The following is a 7265-nucleotide window of genomic DNA, read 5'->3' on the forward strand; positions in this document are numbered from 1 at the left end:
AAAATACATACACATGTATATATACACTGAACAAAAATATAAACGCAACACTTGTTTTTGCTCCCATTTTTCATGAGCTGAACTCAAAGATCTAAAACATTTTCTATACACACAAAAGACCATTTCCCTCAAATATTGTTCACAGATCTGTCTAAATCTGTGTTAGTGCGCACTCCTTTGCCGAGATAATCCATCCCACCTCACAGGTGTGGCATATCAAGATGCTGATTAGACAGCATGATTATTGCACAGGTGTGCCTTAGGCTGGCCACAATAAAAGGCCACTCTGAAATGAGTAGTTTTATCACACAGCACAATGCCACAGATGTCGCAAGTTTTGAGGGAGCGTGCAATTGGCATGCTGACTGCAGGAATGTCCACCAGAGCTGTTGCCCGTGAATTGAATGTTCATTTCTCTACCATAAGCCGTCTCCAAAGGTGTTTCAGACAGTTTGGCAGTACATCCAACCGGCCTCACAACCACAGACCACGTGTAACCACACCAGCCCAGGACCTACACATCCAGCATGTTCACCTCCAAGATCGCCTGAGACCAGCCACCCGGACAGCTGCTGCAACAATCGGTTTGCATAACCAAAGAATTTCTGCACAAACTGTCAGAAACCGTCTCAGGGAAGCTCATCTGCATGCTCGTCGTCCACATCGGGGTCTCGACCTGACTGCAGTTCGTCGTCGTAACCGACTTGAGTGGGCAAATGCTCACATTCGATGGCGTCTGGCACGTTGGAGAGGTGTTCTCTTCACGGATGAATCCCGGTTTTCACTGTTCAGGGCAGATGGCAGACAGCGTGTGTGGCGTCGTGTGGGTGAGCGGTTTGCTGATGTCAACGTTGTGGATCGAATGGCCCATGGTGGCAGTGGGGTTATGGCATGGGCAGGCGTATGTTATGGACAACGAACACAGGTGCATTTTATTGATGGCATTTTGAATGCACAGAGATACTGTGACGAGATCCTGAGGCCCATTGTTGTGCCATTCATCCACGACCATGACCTCATGTTGCAGCATGATAATGCACGGCCCCATGTTGCAAGGATCTGTACACAATTCCTGGAAGCCGAAAACAGTTCTTGCATGGCCAGCATACTCACCGGACATGTCACCCATTGAGCATGTTTGGGATGCTCTGGATCGGCGTATACGACAGCGTGTTCCAGTTCCTGCCAATATCCAGCAACTTCACACAGCCATTGAAGAGGAGTGGACCAACATTCCACAGGCCACAATCAACAACCTGATCAACTCTATGCGAAGGAGATGTGTTGCACTGCGTGAGGCAAATGGTGGTCACACCAGATACTGACTGGTTTTCTGACCCCCCCAGACCCCCCCAGTAAAACAAAACTGAACATTTCAGAGTGGCCTTTTATTGTGGCCAGCCTAAGGCACACCTGTGCAACATTCATGCTGTCTAATCAGCATCTTGATATGCCACACCTGTGAGGTGGGATGGATTATCTCAGCAAAGGAGAAGTGCTCACTAACACAGATTTAGACAGATTTGTGAACAGTATTTGAGGGAAATGGTCTTTTGTGTGTAAAGAAGATGTTTTAGATCTTTGAGTTCAGCTCATGAAAAATGGGAGCAAAAACAAAAGTGTTGCGTTTATATTTTTGTTCAGTGTATACATATATGTATATACATATATACACACATGTATTATGTGGACATGAGGCATTTGAAATGTCTGTGTTGTTGTGGGAGATTGTAAAATGCAGACAGTTGATTTATTGCTGGTCTTTTAAAACGATGAAACGTTGCGACGTATAAAAACAGTTTTTGACATTTTTGGGGTTTGTGTTTGCTGCTGGTTGCCGTGACAACCTGCTGCCTGTAAAAACAGACAGGGAGTTGTTTCCTTTCAGACGAGGTGACTCTGGGATGTGGGAACATGCTGCTCAGTGTGTGTGTGTGTGTGTGTGTGTGTGTGTGTGTGTGAGAGACTGCTGTACATCTGTCTTTGTGAGGACCAGGGTTTGGTCTCCGACAGTGATGACGTTTCTGATGAGCGAGGACATGTTGTCCTTTCCTCACCTTGGGATGGTCCCTCAGAGACCTGTCTGAGAGGTCACACTTGGTTCTAAGGTTCAGGTTAGACCTATATTCAGGGAGTGTGTTATGTCCATGAGTGTCCCCACAAGTACAGAGGTCCACAGTTGTGTGTCTCAGTGTCTCTGTGTGTCTCAGTGTGTCTCAGTGTGTGATGGACAGGTGAATGGACAGAGGTGTAATTAAATCCTCGTCCTTCAGCTGTGGCTGAAAGTCTGTCTCCTCCTCCGTCTCCCTGCTCCTATCGGGGCAACACTGCGCTCACAGCCCGACGCTCCGGCCTCCAGGTCCGTTGGACGCCTGCCAGGAGGCCCCCAGGAGGCCCCCAGGAGGCCCCCAGGAGGCCCCAGCCAGTGACACTGTGGCATGAGGTTCAACCTGATATTTCCTCTATCGTCATGGCGACAGTGATGATGAATCATATTGTTTAATTCAGTTCATTTGAATTTAATTTCAATAAGTGACGACATGATGAAGTGAATCTGTGCGACGCTGTGACATGTCAGGAGCACCAGGACACACGCAGCTCAGTTTTCTCCTGCTGTGTCTGAAATCTGCACACGTCTGTCATTTATTTTTATCATGTTTTCATCAGGACTTTATGTCTCCAGATTTTTACAATATTTGTTTTTATGTTTCGCCTAAATCAGATTAAATCAAATGTAACAGAATATTATGATTATATTATTATGATATTATTAAATGAACAGAAATATGTAAAAGATGGTTTGTTTCCTGTTTATCAGCAGGCTTGAGAGGCTAGAGTCAGGCTAGCTGTTTCCTCCATGTACAGTCTTTATGCTAAGCTAAGATAGCTTGTTCCCTGTTTACAGTCTTTATGCTAAGCTAAGTTAGCTTGTTCCCCTGTTTACAGTCTTTATGCTAAGCTAAGTTAGCTTGTTCCCCTGTCCCTAGTCTTTATGCTAAGCTAAGTTAGCTTGTTCCTTGTTTAGTCTTTATGCTAAGCTAAGTTAGCTTGTTCCTCTGTCCCTAGTCTTTATGCTAAGCTAAGTTAGCTTGTTCCCCTGTCCCTAGTCTTTATGCTAAGCTAAGTTAGCTTGTTCCCTGTTTAGTCTTTATGCTAAGCTAAGTTAGCTTGTTCCCCTGTCCCTAGTCTTTATGCTAAGCTAAGTTAGCTTGTTCCCCTGTCCCTAGTCTTTATGCTAAGCTAAGTTAGCTTGTTCCCTGTTTACAGTCTTTATGCTAAGCTAAGTTAGCTTGTTCCCCTGTCCCTAGTCTTTATGCTAAGCTAAGTTAGCTTGTTCCTTGTTTCTAGTCTTTATGCTCAGCTAAGTTAGCTTGTTCCCCTGTTTACAGTCTTTATGCTAAGCTAAGTTAGCTTGTTCCCTGTTTCTAGTCTTTATGCTCAGCTAAGTTAGCTTGTTCCCCTGTTTACAGTCTTTATGCTAAGCTAAGTTAGCTTGTTCCCCTGTTTACAGTCTTTATGCTAAGCTAAGTTAGCTTGTTCCCTGTTTACAGTCTTTATGTGAAGCTCAAATAAACGCGATCAGACAGGTCCAAGTCTCAGATGGGTCCTGGTCTTAGATAGGTCCTGGTCTTAGATGGGTCCTGATCTCAGTCTAGTCCTGGTTTCAGTGTGGGTTGTAGTCACTGTGAGGTCATTGTTGCAGTGCATGATGGGAGATGTGCCAGGCAGCTCAGCTGCCAACATTCAGCCTAATGAGCTGATTAACATGCAGCATATGATGACTTCCTGTGAAAGATGCTGCTGCAGGCAGTTTGTCAGAGTGAAGGTGACCGAGAGCTGATAAACAACAACACAAACAACACAACAACATAAACAACAACACAAACAACACAACAACACAAGAGAGACAGATGCTGAGTGATGAGGCTGCAGATCATCAGTCTCTTGTATTGTCAGATTAATAAATGTGGAGCAGCTTCATGTTTCCTGCTGAGATGACTAAAAGCTTTCAGTCAATATGTCTCTGAGGGGACGGACACAAAGAGACGGACCGAGGACACTCAACTTTATTTAGACTCCGAGAATACTGTGAATGGATGTTTGTTTCTCGGAGGACTCAGAGGACTCGGAGGACTGACGTCTCATCCCAACACACAGTGAGATGTGAACTCTGGTGGACGGAGCACTAAAAACAAGTGTCCAGATGAAGGACGTCAACATTCAGGACATCTCTGGAGCTCTGACTGAACCTCAGCGAGTTGCTGTTCCTCTGAAGACAAGTTGATGGTGTGTGAAACTTTGGACCAACAGAGACGGGATGAGCTATTTGTCCCTGACGGTTGCAACAGGAACCACTGAAATAATCTGACCATCACTCGTTCATATCGTGCCTAGTTGGGAAGACGTGTCAGGACTCTTGGGACTCAGTGGACTCGGAGGACACAGGGGACGCAGAGGAGTCAGAGGACTTGGACAACTTGGAGTACTTTGAAAACTTGGAGTATTAAAAGGACTCAGAGAACTTGGAGGACACAAAGGACTGGGAATACTCTGAGTGTTCAGAGGTCTCAGTGGACTCCAAGGACTTGAAGTACTCAAATGATACAGACGACTCATAGGACTCAGAAGACTTGGAGGACTTGGGCCCTGTCTAAGTAAATGGATATATTCGAAAACAGATATTTTTGCTATCAATTTTTCCATATCTTCTTCCACATGAGAAAATGACTCCAAATGCTCTCCAACTCAGAGGGTGGAGACAAATGTCAGCGTGGGTTTCCTCCAGGTGCTCTGACATGTTCTCCCTGTGTCAGCGTGGGTTTCCTCCAGGTGCTCTGACATGTTCTCCCTGTGTCAGCGTGGGTTTCCTCCAGGTGCTCTGACATGTTCTCCCTGTGTCAGTGTGGGTTTCCTCCAGGTGCTCTGACATGTTCTCCCCGTGTCAGTGTGGGTTTCCTCCAGGTGCTCTGACATGTTCTCCCTGTGTCAGCGTGGGTTTCCTCCAGGTGCTCTGACATGTTCTCCCCGTGTCAGCGTGGGTTTCCTCCAGGTGCTCTGACATGTTCTCCCCGTGTCAGCGTGGGTTTCCTCCAGGTGCTCTGACATGTTCTCCCCGTGTCAGCGTGGGTTTCCTCCAGGTGCTCCGACATGTTCTCCCCGTGTCAGCGTGGGTTTCCTCCAGGTGCTCCGACATGTTCTCCCTGTGTCAGCGTGGGTTTCCTCCAGGTGCTCTGACATGTTCTCCCCGTGTCAGCGTGGGTTTCCTCCAGGTGCTCTGACATGTTCTCCCCGTGTCAACGTGGGTTTCCTCCAGGTGCTCTGACATGTTCTCCCCGTGTCAACGTGGGTTTCCTCCAGGTGCTGTGACATGTTCTCCCTGTGTCAGCGTGGGTTTCCTCCAGGTGCTCTGACATGTTCTCCCCGTGTCAGCGTGGGTTTCCTCCAGGTGCTCTGACATGTTCTCCCCGTGTCAACGTGGGTTTCCTCCAGGTGCTGTGACATGTTCTCCCTGTGTCAGTGTGGGTTTCCTCCAGGTGCTCTGACATGTTCTCCCTGTGTCAGTGTGGGTTTCCTCCAGGTGCTCTGACATGTTCTCCCTGTGTCAGCGTGGGTTTCCTCCAGGTGCTCTGACATGTTCTCCCTGTGTCAGCGTGGGTTTCCTCCAGGTGCTCTGACATGTTCTCCCCGTGTCAACGTGGGTTTCCTCCAGGTGCTCTGACATGTTCTCCCCGTGTCAACGTGGGTTTCCTCCAGGTGCTGTGACATGTTCTCCCTGTGTCAGCGTGGGTTTCCTCCAGGTGCTCTGACATGTTCTCCCCGTGTCAGCGTGGGTTTCCTCCAGGTGCTCTGACATGTTCTCCCCGTGTCAACGTGGGTTTCCTCCAGGTGCTGTGACATGTTCTCCCTGTGTCAGTGTGGGTTTCCTCCAGGTGCTCTGACATGTTCTCCCTGTGTCAGTGTGGGTTTCCTCCAGGTGCTCTGACATGTTCTCCCTGTGTCAGCGTGGGTTTCCTCCAGGTGCTCTGACATGTTCTCCCTGTGTCAGCGTGGGTTTCCTCCAGGTGCTCTGACATGTTCTCTCTGTGTCAGCGTGGGTTTCCTCCAGGTGCTCCAGCTTCCTCCCACAGTCCAAAGACATGCAGGTTAATTGGTGACTCTAAATTGTCTGTAGGTGTGAATGTGAGTGTGAATGGTTGTCTGTCTCTATGTGTCAGTCCTGTGATAGTCTGGTGACCTGTCCAGGGTGAACCCTGCCTCTCACCCAGCTGGGCTCCACCCCCTGTGACCTCTAACAGGATAAGTGGTTCCAATGTCTACAAACGAGACAATAATGAAGTCCCAGTGTCGTCTCTTTGAGGAGTTAAGTTTGAACCATAAAATCTAATCAGGTTTTGGATCTTGTCCACGTCTGTCTCAGGATCAGCCGCAGACTGACTCAGCAGAGATGGCAGCCATCTTGTTTTTACATGGATTAGTGTATTGTGGTCTCACTGTCACTAGATGGGACAGAAGGTGTCCATGAATGAGGACAACTGGTCTGAGTGAAGCAGAATGAAGTATCAGGAGCAGCAGACACAAAATGTGACGTCCTCATCTGAGGACACAGTGTTGTTGAGGACACTGAGGACATTAAGGTTGAGGTGCCTCCTGCTGTTGACTCTTGTTGTTGTCTCCTTGTCTCCATGTCTCCTTGTCTTCTTGTCTCCATGTCTCCTTGTCTCCATGCCTCCATGTCTCCTTGTCTCCTTGTCTCCATGTCTCCATGTCTCCTTGTCTCCTTGTTTCCATGTCTCCTTGTCTCCAAGTCTCCTTGTCTCCATGTCTCCATGTCTCCTTGTCTCCATGTCTCCTTGTCTCCATGTCTCCATGTCTCCTTGTCTCCATGTCTCCTTGTCTTCATGTCTCCATGTCTCCTTGTCTCCATGTCTCCATGTCTCCATGTCTCCTTTTCTCCATGTCTCCTTTTCTTCATGTCTCCTTGTCTCCATGTCTCCTTGTCTCCATGTCTCCTTGTCTTCATGTCTTCATGTCTCCTTTTCTCCATGTCTCCTTTTCTTCATGTCTCCTTGTCTTCATGTCTCCATGTCTCCTTTTCTTCATGTCTCCTTGTCTTCATGTCTTCATGTCTCCTTGTCTCCATGTCTCCTTGTCTCCATGTCTCCATGTCTCCTTGTCTCCATGTCTCCTTGTCTCCATGTCTCCATGTCTCCTTGTCTCCATGTCTCCTTGTCTTCATGTCTTCATGTTTCACATTCAGCAGAACA

Source organism: Epinephelus lanceolatus, chromosome 4, assembly GCF_041903045.1.
Source record: "Epinephelus lanceolatus isolate andai-2023 chromosome 4, ASM4190304v1, whole genome shotgun sequence".
In the NCBI taxonomy this organism is placed as follows: domain Eukaryota; kingdom Metazoa; phylum Chordata; class Actinopteri; order Perciformes; family Serranidae; genus Epinephelus; species Epinephelus lanceolatus.